Here is a 16,846-nt window from a genome sequence, read left to right on the forward strand (position 1 = left end):
AGAGATAGTTCAACCTCATAAAAGAAGGTCTTTCCTAAAGAAGAAGAAAAATAAAGGCATGAGTGGATGATAGGCAAGTTGAAGAATATTGATACTTCTCCCAGGCCTCATGGTTTGTGTGGAGCAAGAAAAGAGATGGCCCCATTCCAGAGAGGAAATAAGGTGGGGATGGGAAAGCAAAGGATTTCACCATTTCTGAATGGCTAAATAAATATCTGGATATTTTTAAATAAAATACAGTCAATATGCAGTAAAGACTATATAATAAAGAATCTCTTGCCCAAAGAGAAGCTCTGGACTTTGATCTTGGCTTCTGGGAGGTTATCTCTGGGTCCTAGTATTGTTGTGCATGATAGAGTGTCTTTGTTTGCCTGGGGGCCTTGTGTCACACTGGATAATCCAACAATGTGATTTAGGGTGGAGGACTGTCTATTCCTGCATAGTCTTGTAGGGGCTGACCACTTAGTCTAGTGAGGGATGACCACTCTAGAAAGAACAACAATGTGACTTAAAGTTGGGGCTCTGGATCAGTCAACCAATTGAGATTAACTATCGGGGAAATGAGTCAATCATGCTTAAATGATGAACCCCTAAAAGCTAAAAACTCTGGACACAAAGCTCACATGAGCTTCCCTGGTTGGCCGTGCTCCTTATGTATTTTCATACATCATTACTGGGAGAGCAACCTCTTTCTGACCCCAGGAGAGGAACAAAAGAAGCTCTGCCTGTGGCACTTCTCCTGGACTCTGTCCTGTGTGCTTTTCCCTTGGTTGATTTTAACCTATATCCTTTCCCTATGAGTGAGTGCATGAAGTCGCTCAGTCGTTTCTGACTCTTCGAGACCCCATGGACTATAGCCTACCATGCTCCTCCATCCATGAGATTTTCCAGGCAAGAGTACCCGAGTGGGTTGTCATTTACTTCTCCAGAATCCTTTCCCTATAATCAAACGTAATCCTGACAATAATGGCTTTCAGTGAGATCTTTGAGTCCTTCTGTTAATTATTGAAGCTGAGGGTTCAAACTTGGTGTCAGAAGTAAGGGTGGTCTTGGAGAAGTTGCACTCTAACTTTCAGTTCAGTTCAGTCACTCAGTCATGTCCGACTCTTTGCGACGCCGTGAATCGCAGCACGCCAGGCCTCCCTGTCCACCACAAACCCTTGGAGTTTACTCAAACTCATGCCCATCGAGTCAGTGATGCCATCCAGCCATCTCATCTTCTGTCATCCCCTTCTTCTCCTGCCCTCAAATCCCTCCCAGCATCAGGGTCTTTTCCAATGAGTCAACTCTTCGCATGAGGTGGCCAAAGTATTGGAGTTTCAGCTTCAGCATCAGTCCTTCCAATGAACACCCAAGACTGATCTCCTTCAGGATGGACTGGTTGGATCTCCTTGCAGTCCAAGGGACTCTCAAGAGTCTTCTCCAACACCACAGTTCAAAAGCATCAACTTTTTGGCGCTCAGCTTTCTTCACCGTCCAACTCTCACATCCATACATGACCACTGGAAAAACCATAGCCTTGACCAGATGGACCTTTGTTGGCAAAGTAATGTCTCTGCTTTTTAATATGCTATCTAGGTTGGTCATAACTTTCCTTCCAAGGAGTAAGCGTCTTTTAATTTCATGGCTGCCATCACAATCTGCAGTGATTTTGGAGCCCCAAAAAATAAAGTCTGACACTGTTTCCACTGTCTCCCCATCTATTTCCCATGAGGTGATGGGACCAGATGCCATGATCTTAGTTTTCTGAATGTTGAGCTTTAAGCCAACTTTTTCACTCTCCTCTTTCACTTTCATCAAGAGGCTTTTTAGTTCCTCTTCACTTTCTGCCATAAGGGTGGTGTCATCTGCATATCTGAGGTTATTGATATTTCTCCTGGCAATCTTGATTCCAGCTTGTGCTTCTTGTAGCCCAGCATTCCTCATGATGTACTCTGCATATAAGTTAAATAAGCAGGGTGACAATATACAGCCTTGACGTACTGCTTTTCCTATTTGGAACCAGTCTGTTGTTCCATGTCCAGTTCTATCTGTTGCTTCCTGACCTGCATACAGGCTTCTCAAGAGGCAGGTCAGGTAGTCTGGTATTCCCATCTCCTTCAGAATTTTACACAGTTTATTGTGATCCACACAGTCGAAGGCTTTGGCATAGTCAGTAAAGCAGAAATAGATGTTTATCTGGAACTCTCTTGCTTTTTCGATCATACAGTGGATATTGGCAATTTGATCTCTGGTTCCTCTGCCTTTTCTAAAACCAGCTTGAACATCTGGAAGTTCTCAGTTCACATATTGCTGAAGCCTGGCTTGGAGAATTTTGAGCATTACTTTACTAGCGTGTGAGATGGATGGCCTAAACACCTTGCAGTAGGAAAAAGTCTACAGATATCACTTTCTTTGCTTTCTTATAGAATACAGTTTATGTTCTAAGACATTGAGTACTTTTAAAGTAATGCATTTATTAGATTCCTTTATCTAATATTTATCTATGATAGGTTCATGAGCTCATTCAGTAAATACCTGTTGAATTTAACTGAGAGTAATTAAGGAAGTTAGGAAGGAATCCATTTAAATTGTTTCTGGTGTACATTTTACCAAATTTTTTTTTATTAAAGAGAAAATACTTTATGTTATATTATTAATACTTAGTTCAGTTCAGTTCAGTTATCAGTCATCTCCAATTCCTTGCGACCCCATGGACTGCAGCACACCAGGCCTCCCTGTCCATCACCAACTCCCGTAATCTACCCAAACTCATGTCCATTGAGTCAGTGATGCCATCCAACCATCTCATCCTCTGTTGTCCCCTTCTCCTCCTGCCTTCAATTTTCCCAGCATCAGGGTCTTCTCAAATGAGTAAGCTCTTTGCATCAGGTGTCCAAAGTATTGGAGTTTCAGCTTCAACATCAGTCCTTCCAATGAACACTCAAGACTGATCTCCTTTAGGATGGACTGGTTGGATCTCCTTGCAGTCCAAGGGACTCTCAAGAGTCTTCTCCAACACCACAGTTCAAAAGCATCAATTCTTCAGCACTCAGCTTTCTTTATAGTCCAACTCTCACATCCATATATGACTACTGGAAAAACCATAGCCTTGACTAGACGGACCTTTGTTGGCAAAGTAACATCTCGGCTTTTTATTTTATTTCTCTCTTTTTTAAAATTTTATTTTATTTTTTCCATTTATTTTTTTAGTTGGAGGCTAATTACAATATTGTAGTGGTTTTTGCCATACATTGACATGAATTAGCCATGGATTTACATGTGTTCCCCTTCCAGATCCCCCTCCCGCCTCCCTTTCCATCCCATCCCTCTGGGTCTTCCCAGTGCACCAGCCCTGAGCACTTGTCTCATGCATCCAACCTGGGCTGGTGATCTGTTTCACCCTCGATAGTATACTTGTTTCAATGCTGTTCTCTATGAATATCCCACCCTCGCCTTCTCCCACAGAGTCTAAAAGTCTGTTCTGTACATCTGTGTCTCTTTCTCTATTTTGCATATAGGGTTATCGTTACCATCTTTTTAAATTCCATATATATGCATTAGTATACTGTATTGATCTTTGTCTTTCTGGCTTTACTTCACTCTGTATAATAGGCTCCAGTTTCATCCATCTCATTAGAACTGATTCAAATGAATTCTTTTTAACAACTGAGTAATATTCCATAGTGTATATGTACCACAGCTTTCTTATCCATTCATCTGCTGATGGGCATCTAGGTTGCTTCCATGTCCTGGCTATTATAAACAGTGCTGCGATGAACATTGGGGTGCACGTGTCTCTTTCAGATCTGGTTTCCTCGGTGTGTATGCCCAGAAGTGGGATATCTGGGTCATATGGTAGTTCTATTTCCAGTTTTTTAAGGAATCTACGTCTCTGCTTTTTAATCAGCTGTCTAGGTTGGTCATAACTTTCCTGCCAAGGAGTAAGCGTCTTTTAACTTCATGGCTGCAGTCACCATCTGCAGTGATTTTGGAGCCCAAGAAGATAAAGTCAGCCACTGTTTCCACTGTTTCCCCATCTATTTGAATAATTGTATAATTTTTGGGCAAATCACATCATTTCTTTGAGTTTAATCATTTCTAAAATTGAAGATAATACCTTTCCCATACATACTAATTAAAGATTGAGGATTAATGAAAGATGAAGGATAGAATGAGAGATATTCCTAAAAATTTCTAGTCTACTATCTGGCACATAGTTTGTATTCCATAAATATTAACTGATATAATGGTAATATTCCAAGAATTTTATATCATTCATGCTTTATAAATTTCCTTGACTAAAAATTGTTAAGTAGCTAACTTTTCTGAACTCAATTTTCCTTTTTTTAAGACACTAATTCCACCTTTGTGCAAATTTGAGGTGAAGCCATTGTAATAATATTAGTCAAATGTTCACTAGAAACTAGTTACCAATCCCATACAAATCGTTGCACTTCATGGATATGGTTTATGAAATGATAGAATTAAACTACCTCATTTTTTTATCATTGAAAATCTTGTATTTAAATAAATCAATTCCAATGTTTTCATACATTGGCTATGAATAACAATTTCTAGCTGACTTTTGACTACTACATAATTTTTGCAAAGTTCTGTCATTGCCACTAGCATGGACTTGTGATGATTAATGCCATTTTCTAAAGCTTTTGTTTCCATTTTGATTTGCATCAGTTAAGGCACATTCCTGAAATACTTATCAACACAATTCTTGACTAAAAAATTAATCATTGTTGTAGAAAGTCTTCACCATTCTTGATCAAATAAAGAATGCTTTCAAGTCAGTCATTTTTAGAGTATGATTCTGTTGTGTGTGTGAATAGTGTAGTGTGTTTGTGTGTGTCTGTGTGTGTGTGTGTGTCTGTGTGTAGCCAAACCTGCTACACAATCTGTAAAATACAAGGGTGATTTTACAAATCACATGGGTGGTTTCTTGACCTTAGGAATAGAATGGGTATTTTTTTTTAAAGTCGTTAAGTCATGAAAAAGCAATCTTTCATCAGATATTCAAAGCAGACTGTCAGCTTCCATTCTGAGCTGCAAACTGCACGGAGGAAACTTGCTTTCTTTTTGCACTGTTGCGTTTCCAGAAGGAAGTAAAGAGAAGCGGAGTCATTGCCTCCAGTTCTTTGTACTTCTCTCCTTTCCTTATCCTCTCTCTCTTTCTCTCTTCAGCATAATAGCTTTATATCCATAAGGATTTGGTGAGTCACTTTGGATCTTAATCACAAAAGTTTGTGAGCGAAATCCCCTGGAGGCAGAGACCTTTTCAAGCTAGGAAAGCTCGGGAAACTGTTTCTATGGACACAGGACGCACAGCCAAGGGCCTGAATCCGGCAGAAAACAGTTACCAGAGCCAGAGAGAGAAGACTTAAGTAGGTGCGGTTCGGGGAGGCGGAGGCGTTGGAAATTTAGAAGCTAAATTTTGTATGGAGCTGGAAAGCGAAATAAGAAACGCATGCTTTTATTAAGTCTTAGGCCCTTTTTCTCCCCAGCCGATAACAGAACTTTCTCCCCCCTGGATCTGGCTGGGGAGGGACTGGGCCCGAGGCGTCCCTGTCACGCTGGGTTGCGGAGTTGCTTCCCGAAGGTTTCCCAGGTAAGTGTGGGAGACAGGTAGGAGGCAGGCCTCAGGGGCTTCTCGCAGCTTCCTTGAAAGGACTTTTGCCTCTTCTATACTTAATTTTAAGGAGTTTCCTCAATCACAACATCTTTGATATTTTAGTTTCCTCTTAAAGGACCACAGGCAGAGGGTATTTGCGAAGGGCTCCCTGATTTCCAGGTACCCCCGAGCCTCTTTGCGCGGCCCTGCTGAGAGGAGGCTCCCGGGGAAGGTGAACTGAGGGCGGGCTCCGGGCATCATAAACCGTGCATCTCAAACTTCCGAAATAGAACGGTTGTGGACGGGGCTGGTTGGAGTTGATCACTCCAGCAATAATTGTGATGCGGTTTTAAATTTGCCAGTAGGAGTCTTCCTATGGTAATCTAATTGGTTGCTCGCAATGGCACTCCCCAGAGCTTATACAAATATTTTTAAAACATCTTTGATATTTTTCGTTAGAAGCCTACCATCCAACCTCAAATTGGTGCCAGGCAAATTTTAGTAATGTTTGAAACCCAAGAGTCAATTTTCTCCCCTGCTCTCATAACACAAAGGGGACAATAAATTATATAGTATGGATCTATGCGCAGAGGCCAGGATTAATCTTGAAATCTTCTAATAATGATTTTTTTTTAATAATGATTTTTTTACGTTAGTTCTCATGATTTGTGGGCTGTGTTGGTTTGCTAGAGCTGCCACAGCTGCAATTCCACATGTCATGGTCAATGCACGGGTTGAAAAAGAATTTCCAGACGTGAGGCAGAATGAGAGGGAAATAAAGTTTATTCGAGTGGGAGATGCTGTTAGAACAGCGGGGCAGCTCAAGGGAGAACCAGCGTTGAATAGGGGTCCTTAGTCCACTTTCTACCCAGGGTCCAAGGAGTGGGATAGGGGTCTTGCAGGTCGTTTGCTTATTGGATGAGGAAACTATACTGGGTGGGAAGGGGAGTAAGGCAAATATCTCCTCCCTATGGGGTAGGTGGGGAGACAGGTTATACTGTTCCATTAATAGTTACAACATGGGGAGGGAAGGACAATAAGGGTCTGTTTTTCCCATTCCTGCATTCTAAGACCCTCCTTGGTTATCTGCTCCCTTGTCCTTGGGTCACCACACCACAGATAGTATGACTTGAACAACAGTCATTTATTCCTCACAGTTCTGGAGACTAGAAGTTCAAGATCAAGGTGTCTGCAGGATTGGTTTCTTCTTAAGCTTCTGTCCTTGGCTTGCGGATGGACCCCTTTTCCCTGTGTCTCACCTGATCTCCCCTTTGTGCATATTGTCTGTGTCCTAATCTCTTCCTGTGTGCCGCCAGGCACAGTGGATCAAGGCCCACTCTGATGACCTCATTTTAACTATTATAACTTAATTACTTTTTTAAAAATAAAGGCTCCAAAAACAGCCACACTCTGAGATACTTGGGATTAGGTTTTCAACACACAGATTTGAAGGTGACATAATTCAGCCTGTAATATGAGTCAACATTTTAGACTAAAAAAAAAGAATTCTCTTGTGTCTGTACTTGGAATGTGAGGTAAAGAAATTTAGCCAGTTATCTCAAATGGAGCAAAACATAATCACTTAACAACAAGTGCTTTCTAGGTGCTCAGTACAATGTTTAATGGGGCTTCCCAGGTATCACTAGTGGTAAAGAACCTGTCTGCCAATGCAAAAAACTTGAGGCATGGGTTCAGTCCTCAGATCAGGAATAGCCCCTGGAGGAGGGCTTGGCAACCCACTTCAGTATTATTGCCTGGAGAGTCCCATGGACAGAGGAGCCTGGCAGGCTACAGACCATGGGGTCACACGACTGAAGCAACTTAGCATGTATGCACAGTGTTCAGCGGGCTGTGTCAAGTACAAGTATAAGAGGTCTTTCCTGCAAGGAGTGAACATATGACCTGATGAAGCCAGATAAAGGAGTAAATGTTAATTTGAGCCTCCATTTTCTGGATAGTTGCTCAGTCCAGCTCTTTAGTTTGAGTTTAAAGCCAGTTTCAGTTTTCTTTAGTTTTTCCTTTAATAGGAGATGTTTCCAACCTGATGAAAAAGACTTCTTTGCAGAGCCTATTATATTGGCAGCATTGGGCTTTTTGTTTGTTTGATTTTTTTACTTTTTTCAGTCCAAAAGTATGGTTAAAATGAATTAATGCTTTTTAAAAAGTAACTTTTTAGTTTGATATTGTTATTTTTAGTAATGACTCAGTCTCTGATTGCTTATAATGTTGGCCTTGCAACCTTGAAATTGTTGATGTAGCCAAGTCTTTGCAGTGAAGCCAGTGGATGATTTACTTTGAGAGTGACTGGCAATTTTATTCTGCCCTAGTTGGCAAGTTCTCTATTTCATTAGGTTCTTTTTCCAAAAACTGTCATTACTGAGCCCATAATTAAGAACATAAATCTCAGTTTCCTTTGAAAATAATTTTACCAGGTTTAGATTTGGCAAGAACCAAATCTTATAATTCACTCAACTTCATATTTCATCCCCAGTAAATCATCCTGAATTAATATCATCCATCACAGATAAACTGGGATTCCTCCCCATAAAATGCTTTATTCAGAGACATCTCCAAACTAAATTATAATTTTCAGATCCCAGTTAGGTGTAAAATCCTTTGTCTGGTGCTGAGATTCAAAGCAGGTAAATCAATTCTTGCTTTAAATGAGATTTAACACAGTGAGGAAGAGATTTGTCAAATGGTAAATCTCTGTAGTACAATGTGCCAAGTTCTATCATGAAGGACAAAATATAATAGCACATAATAAAATGTAACTGTCACTGGAACAAAGAATGAGAGAATGTCAAGGAGAGTCTTGCAAAAGAGCTTGCCTTTACATTGCTGTGCTGCTTGCTCATTCGTGTTTGATTCTTTGTGACTTCATGGACTGTAGCCTGCCAGGCTCCTCTGTCCATGGAATTTTCCAGGCAAGAATACTGGAGCAGGTTGCCATTTCCTACTCCAAGGGATATTCCTGACCCAGGGGTTGAATCTGTGTCTCTTTTTTCTTCTACATTGGCAAGTGGATTCTTTACCACTGTGCCATCTGGCAAGCCCACCCTTTACATTAGGAGTTGAGAAAGGATAGGCTTTTGACTAGAAGACATTAGGAAAGAACATCCCAATGAAATGAAAAGCAGGAATAGGACTTCTGTAGTGGTTCAGAGGCTAAGACTTTGAGCTCCCAGTGCAAGGGACCTGGGTTCAATCCCTGGTCAGGGAACTATGATCCCACATGTCTAGTTTTCATGTTGCAATGAAGATTGAAGATCCTGTATGCTGCCACTAAGACCTGGCACACTCAAACAAATAAATATTTTAAAAAGAAAGAAAAGAAAGCAGGAGTGAAGGACATGCTTGGAAAGGGGCAGGATGTGTCCTGGGAAAACAAATGGTAAAGTGTGGCAGGAGAAGCTGGGTTATGGGGGAGGTTAACTGGAAAGGTGGAATGAACCAGATCCTGGACTGTTTTCTTAAACTGTGCTGTATGTCATCTGCAGAGCTTGCGTGTTACTCTGCAGATATTGGGGAGCAAACTGAGGTTTGAGGGCTGGAGCTGGACCCGATCAGTGTCCTGTTTGATTAAGCCAGCTCTGATGGCATTTTGAAGGACCAATATTTGAGGGATGAGGAGGAAAGTTAGGGGCAGGCAAATTAGGGAGATTAGAGTGTAGTAACTGAGAGAAGGGAAAATGAACATCTTAAGGTCTGAAGGAAGACAATAACATTGAAAGTAAAAGCCAGGATCAGACAGGCCTTGTCCAGTTGGGGTCAATGTAGCCTCACGGTACATGAAATTATGTGAAAGACTATTGGTCCATTTTAACCCCAAGATTCTATGGGTTAGGTTTCTGTGACCACATAAGAACTCTCCATTCCAGAAAGGAGCATTTCCCAGCAACTGTAAGTGTACATAAGATTGCTTCAGATGTATCTATGCATATTTAAGAAATGAGATTATCTTTTTCACCCCTAGTTAATATATCATTGAAAGGTGGATGACTAGATCTGTTTACTTGAACACAAATTAATTTTGTCTTTTGATGAGTCTCCAAATGACACCCCACTCCAGTACTCTTGCCTGGAAAATCTCATGGATGGATTAGCCTGGTGGGCTACAGTCCATGTTGCCAGTGTGGCAACATCATAATGCTTATCGAAGTAACATCAAACTGTCTCCCTAAACACTTACTATATATTCAAGACCTACACTAATGCCTTATGAGACAGTGAGTTTTAGTTTTTGTTGACTAAACTCATAAAAAAGAATTGAATAAAAAATTGAGAAGTAAAACTATGAGAAAATGACATGGTACAGAAGATATGAAATTTCTGAATTAAAATAGAATATACTGAATTGCTGGATTAAATAGAAGACATTGACTTGCTAAATAAATTTTCTTTATTTCCCAAGTTCCAAGCATTTCATTTCAGTATAATTGAAAATATAGCCTGTGAAGTAGGCCATCAGATATATGGAGATCATTGGTGATTGCATGGTGACAGGTATGCAGAAAAAAACAAAATGATATGCAGATGTGGAACTTGCATTTTCCAGAATTTACAGGTAATCTCATACATTTTATCCCTAACCAGTAAATGTATCATTACTTATATTTACTGCTTTCACTTTTCAAACACTTTATGTGTCACTTGCATTCACTCAGTTAAACCTCATAGAAGCCCAAGTCAAGTGGGTTCTTCTATTATTCCCTTTTTATGAATGGGACAATACAGAGAGGGTAGGCAATTAGCCCATAATCACACGGCTGGTAAGTTGCAGAGCCAAGGATTCAAACCCAAGCAGCCCAATTTTAGATTTCATGTTCTTAACCAGTATACTATGCTGCCTTTCTAAGTTTGAAGGTGGGAGACAAAGCAGTGTTTTTTAATGTGATGGCTTCATCTAGGAGAACCTCAACAGGACTCTGTGAAAGATTTATGCATGCTCATAAATGTAAATGCAGACTAAAAGTAAGCATCAGTTCAGTTCAGTTCAGTTCAGTCGCTAGTCATGTCTGACTCTTTGCAACCCCATGGACCACAGTACATCAGGCCTCCCTGTCCACCAACTCCTGGAGTCTACCCCAACTCATGTTTGTTGAGTCGGTGATGTCATCCAACCATCTCATCCTCTGTCGCCCCCTTCTTCTCCTGCCTTCAATCTTTCCCAGCATCAGGGTCTTCTCAAATGAGTCAGCTCTTCACATGAGGTGGCCAAAGTATTGGAGTTTCAGCTTCAGCATCAGTCCTACCAATGAACACCCAGGACTGATCTCCTTTAGGATGGACTGGTTGGATCTCCTTCCAGTCCAAGGGACTCTCAAGAGTCTTCTCCAACACCACAGTTCAAAAGCATCAATTTTTCGGCGCTCAGCTTTCTTCACTGTCCAACTCTCACATCCATACATGACCACTGGAAAAACCATAACCTTGACGAGACAGAACTTTGTTGGCAAAGTAACGTCTCTGCTTTTAAATATGCTGTCTAGGTTGGTCATAACTTTGCTGCCAAGGAGTAAACGTCTTTTAATTTCATGGCTGCAATCACAATCTGCAGTGATTTTGGAGCCCAAAAAAATAAAGTCTGACACTGTTTCCCCATCTATTTGCCATGAATTGATGGGACCAGATGCCATGATCTTAGTTTTCTGAATGTTGAGCTTTAAGCCAAGTTTTTCACTCTTCTTTCACTTTCATCAAGAGGCTCTTTAATTCTTCTTCACTTTCTGCCTCAAGAATGGTGTCATCTGCTTATCTGAGGTTATTGATATTTCTCCCAGCAATCTTGATTCCAGCTTGTGCTTCTTCCAGCCCAGTGTTTCTCATGATGTACTGTGCATATAAGTTAAACAAGCAGGGTGACAATATACAGCCTTGACGTACTCCTTTCCTGATTTGGAACCAGTCTATTGTTCCATGTCCAGTTCTAACTGTTGCTTCCTGACCTGCATACAGATTTCTCAAAAGGCAGGTCAGGTGGTCTGGTATGCCCATCTCTTTCAGAATTTTCCACAGTTTATTGTGATCCACACAGTCAAAGGCTTTAGCACAGTCAATAAAGCAGAAATAGATGTTTTTCTGGAACTCTCTTGTTTTTTCAATGATCCAGCAGATGTTGGCAATGATCTCTGGTTCCTCTGCCTTTCATTTACCATTTTCCATTTCCTCTATGGCTGGTGGTTAATTCATTTATTCAGGTTGTTAAGTATTCGGGATGCAAGGATGAGTTAGATCTGCCTCTGGCCTCCAATAAATAGTATAGAGCGGGGATAAAATATATAAAATGCTTTAAGAGAGTGTGAGTAAAGAACTAGGGCAGCAGTATACATAGACTATCATGTGAATGTAGACATTGGACATCTAAATCACAGTTTATCAAGAAAGCCTCCCAGCAGAGGTGTTATTTCTATTGGATCTTGAGGGATGCATTGGACTTAGAAATGCAGAGAACGGGTAACAGTATGGTAGGCAGAGGAAACAGCAAAGACAAAGCAACTAGTGAAGGAAAATACACCACATTCAAGGACTGCAAGTTGTTCATCAGGACTGGGATATCAAGGATACATGAGGAGGAGGCAGGTGAGGTTCAAGACTTAGTCAGAGGCCAAACCTTGAGCCTCATAGGATAAAGCAAGGAGCTTGACCTTTGTCCTGAAATCTATAGGGAGGGGTTGAAGTGTAATCAGGGAAGCATGTGATTGTATTTTTCTTGAAAAAATAATTCAGGCAAAAGTAAGAATAAAATGGATGGGATGGAACACATGTAAGAAGATATTTTGAAACTGTTGCAATAACCCAGACGAGTTGTGGAATCTTACACTGAGACGAATAGCAATGTGAATGGATAAGAGGAAAAAAACTGAAAAGATATATAGGATGTAGAACATATAAGAGAAAGTGATTATTATATATTTAAGGAAAGGGTAGGAAGGAGTTTTCCCGGAGTGTGTTGGTGTTAGTCACTCAGTCGTGTCTGACTCTTTGCAATCCCATGGACTGTAGCCCACCAGGCTTCTCTGTCCGTGGAATTCTCCAGGCAAGAATACTGGAGTGGGCTGCCATTCCTTTCTTCAGGGGATCTTCCTAACCCAGGGATTGAACCCGAGTTTTCTGCACTGGCAGAAATGCAGACAGATTCTTTACCGTCTGAGGCACAGGGAAGCCCTGATTAATTGTAAATACCTCTATTTTTAAGTTCAAATTATTCCCTAGTTTTGTTCCCATCTCTTAGCCAAAATTCCAGTGATGTAAGCTTTTACTTTATCTATAAACCAAAACAGAAAATTTGCCATTATCCTTTTTTTAAATTTTAACTTCTAGTGAGAAATACCTATCTTCTACTCTGTTGTACTCAAAATAGGAAAACATTTTAGAGTAATGGGAGCCATTAACCTAGCAGAGAATTTGAGAAGCAATCAGGAGAGAAGACAGAATGAATATGACAGAGCTTCTGATATTTATTTTCCATTTGTCTCTTAGTAAGAAAATCCTGATTTTTACCTGACTGTATCACAGAGATAAAGGGATTGCAAGTCCCAGCCTTCCTTTTAGCTGGGTGCAGCTATTTTACTATGGCTATTCCTGGAGAGTGGTGACCAAATTCTGGTTTGGGGAACAGCTGCATTAGAAGGGGTTTTAAAAATATATCCCTGGTCTTTACCTCTGTAAATCTTAACTTAGTGGGTCTGAGATGGTAACTGGGAATTTGTACTTCTTGAAACCTTTTGAGTTCATTCTGCAGTGTAACTAGGATTGAAAACCATTACAACTCCTAAGTTTCTGGGCTGGATGCCTAAGATATAATCTATGTGATAATAAAAGTTGGAAGAGGTTTTTGGCTAAGGGAGCAGAAGAATGGATTTACTTTTAGTCCTACATTTGGGCCACCTATGGGAAATCTGGACTGAGTGAGGTGTATAGGTTGGAATTGAGAAGAGAGACTTTGTTTGGAAATAGATGGTGGTAGATGAAGACCTGAGTTTGGGAGGTCATCCTGAAAGAATATATGGAGTAGTGGAAAAATGGCTGAACATTTAAGAATGCTAGTATTTAGGCAGTAGTGTGAGAAAAAACAGCAAGTTGAAGATATTGGCAAGGAATGTTTGGAGAAGGTAGAATGACAGGACTGTTGTCATAGAAACAAAGAGAAGGGAGACCTGTAGAAAGCAGTGGTTAACATTAGCCAAAGTTTTAAAAACTCAAATAAGATAAATACAAGCAGGAAAGTATCCACCTATTTATAAAATGGTGACCCTGGTAACTTATGAGAGCAGATTTAGAGGAATAGGTTAAGAAGAAGTCACATGATGACCGACTGAGAAGGAAAAGAGATGTAAAAAATTAGAAAACCTCAGTATAAACAATTATCTTAAGAATTTGGCAATCAAGGGAAGATGAGAGAGAATGTGATGGCTAGTATGGAGAATGGAGGCATTTTTTCCTTTTTTTTTTTTAAAATAGAAGAGCCCTGAGCATGCTAAGGAAAAGGAATTGGTTAAGAAAAACAATAAAAGACAAAGGGACGAGGAAGTAAAAAATGGAAATAATTCTTTTAGGAGGCTAGAGATAGTAGAGTCTAGGGTATATGGGAGGAATTAGCTTTGGATGGGAGAGGCAACACTTATATTAAAATTAAAATACAAGTGAGATGACAATGGATGGATGTCAATGAGACTTTGGTATGAGAAGTGGAAGTTAAAGAAGTTCTTACCTGATGGTCTCTATTCTTTTTGGTAAAATATGAGAGACTATTTGCCTTGCCTAGGAAGATGGGTGTCACAAGAAAAATGTCTGCCAAGAGACAACTTACTTACTTAGACAACTTACTGTGATAGAATACCTAGCACAGTATGTTTCATGTAATGGAGTTGGTGGCTAGAAGCCAAATGAAATGTTTATCATTAAATGAAATTGTATGCTGATAGAAATAGAATAATGAAGTAGAATTTATGCCCATAGAAGTATAAATATGAAACCAAAGTATGAAGCCAGTATGCTGGTTTAAAATAGACATTAAAATTAAAGATTAAATCAAGAAAGGACAGATGGTCAAATTGAGGGACATTTAATATAGTCTGGATGCTCTTGATTAAAAGGTTAATTTTTACTTCATGCAAAAGCAGCTGGAATGCATCATCATATTAGACCTGGTGGGCCTTTGCTCTCAGCATTTACTTGAAGAGACACAGCTAGGTTCTTGGTACCCCCAGGATGATGATGAAAGCAAGCAAGTTAGTCTGTGGTGTTACCTCACCTGCAGTCTCCCCCAGTGCCCTTCATCCACTGGGAACCACTGGCATGTTGCCAAAGAGCTATGAAAACATTTGCAAGCTAAAGAAGAAAAGTTTGCCTCCAAAATATGAATATAAGACTGCAAAACTAAAACTAACAACATTATGTCAGTTTCATTGTCAAGCTTCGTATTCTTCACTTCAAAAAAACTCATGATGAGCACAGTGATTTGCCAGAAATCATATCATAGCTAAATAATTTGCTCATAGCAAAATAATTTTAAATCAAAAACATAAAAATTTCCTTCAAATTACAGTTTTCTACGTGTGTGTTTATAAAAAAAATAGAATGATGAGGCATAGCTTAAAATGTCTGATGTGATGTTGAAGATGAGGGACTGTAAAAGTAAAAGGCATAAGACATTTTTTACCCTTTAAAAGCCCTTCTTTCTGTCCCTCCTACAGTAAGCAGCAAGTCTCCATTCCCTCATGTAATTTACATCTTCCTCAAACTGGGAAATGCATTCCTTTGGTTCTTCTAGTTATTTACCTCTGTGTATTTTATTTAGAAATAGAAATCTTTGTCCCCAATAAAATAAATTTTGGTGAGAATTATAATATCCTTCCCCATATTTGAAGTCATATTATGTTTAAGAGAAACACTGAAGCTACAATTCCTGTAGTTGTTTTTAGGATATATAAGAGGGGTGGTTTCTAAATCTGAGAAGACAGTATACAGTGTCCAGATAATCTCTAATTTCTCCCCTACTCTCCTGTAGGAGACCCAGAGAATCTGAGACATTCACACTGTGCTAACACCTTTACCCTACATCTCTCTTTTCCAAGCTGCAACCCAAGGCTTTGTGGTTCATACCAAGGCAGGCTATCTGCATAGCTCACAAAGTTCTTTGTCACATAGGACTACATCATGGGATGGAGGTGGAGTATTTAGATGTGGCAAAATGTCAGAGGACTTACTGGGATGGTAAGACACCCTCAGAGGATCGGGAATTCACCAGCACAATAGATGGTAAAGGAAATAAAATAGAAGACAGCTAAAAGATACCAAGTGCAAAATAACTTGAGCTTTTGACATAGGGTTCTTAATTCTTGTCTTTTCATGCTTTATTGCCTCTGTGTGATGTTGACTGAATAATATACAATATGGGAGACACTGCATAAGAAGTTTTTGAGCTAAAAAGAATCTTAGTGTAGACATTGATGTTCACTAGAAATATTGATGAATTCAATACTTTCTGTGAAGTTTTACAGACATTTAAATAAATGTCGCCGGAGCCCATTCAATTCAGTGAACAACAATATGTTGAATGCATGAATGTCTACTCAAATTTTAAAAATAAATAAATAAATAAATAAAGTAGAGGGAGTTTTGGGTTGGTATTCCTGATCCTTGTCTCCACTCTGCCCCTAGATATTTGTATTTCATTGTAAGGTACTTTGTGGCTTTTAATTTTCTCATCTGAAAATGGAAATACATTAGACCAGGTTCTAGTGGCTAACATTCAAGTCCCTAAAACTAATGTGGACCATCTGAGCCCAGATGAGATTTGTAGCAAATTAATTAGCTGGAAATATGAACTATTATGGCAACAGACCCTTCCCAGCTTGGCTCCTGCTCCTTCTGTGTGACTGATTGCCTGCTAAGTGCTGTATTAACAGTCTTGGATCATCGACCAATTTAATTTGAATGTAATTAATTCTATAAATGTGAGCTCTCCTTATTTACTTTCATTAAAATTAAATCACAACAAAAAGAAGATATAAATCAAACTGCAGGCCCTTGCTTCAGGTATGAGTCACATCTGGTTCTCATACAGTAATCTTGAACTTTCTTCAACTCACCTTTAATCATGCTTTTAAAAATTCCTGAGGTCCACATGCTTCTGGGAATTCTGATCATATGAGCTTCTGTCTAAAACATTTGAGTACTTCTACAATTCTGTGATTTGTTCCATGATCTAGAAAAGAACTGTATTCTTTTCTTTACCTA

General features: G+C 39.6%; 1 protein-coding gene across 13 annotated transcripts in view; it reads left to right on the forward strand.

Moving 5' to 3' along the window:
* C5H1orf141 (chromosome 5 C1orf141 homolog) overlaps window positions 1-16,846 on the forward strand; it is a 116,138-nt gene that overhangs the window by 65,355 nt on the left and 33,937 nt on the right. The window contains exons 1-2 of one of the 13 annotated variants that reach the window (XM_020896168.2): window positions 8,634-9,505; window positions 10,017-10,169. The exons of 6 other annotated variants lie outside the window; for them this stretch is intronic. The gene's annotated coding sequence lies outside the window, so the exon portion shown is untranslated. Of the gene's footprint in view, window positions 1-5,347; window positions 5,600-8,633; window positions 9,506-10,016; window positions 10,170-15,252; window positions 15,866-16,846 lie in introns of those variants that run through there. 6 more of the 13 variants (XM_020896164.2, XM_070467979.1, XM_020896169.2 and 3 more) reach the window with 6 other exon arrangements.

This window comes from Odocoileus virginianus, chromosome 5, assembly GCF_023699985.2.
Source record: "Odocoileus virginianus isolate 20LAN1187 ecotype Illinois chromosome 5, Ovbor_1.2, whole genome shotgun sequence".
Lineage (NCBI taxonomy): Eukaryota > Metazoa > Chordata > Mammalia > Artiodactyla > Cervidae > Odocoileus > Odocoileus virginianus.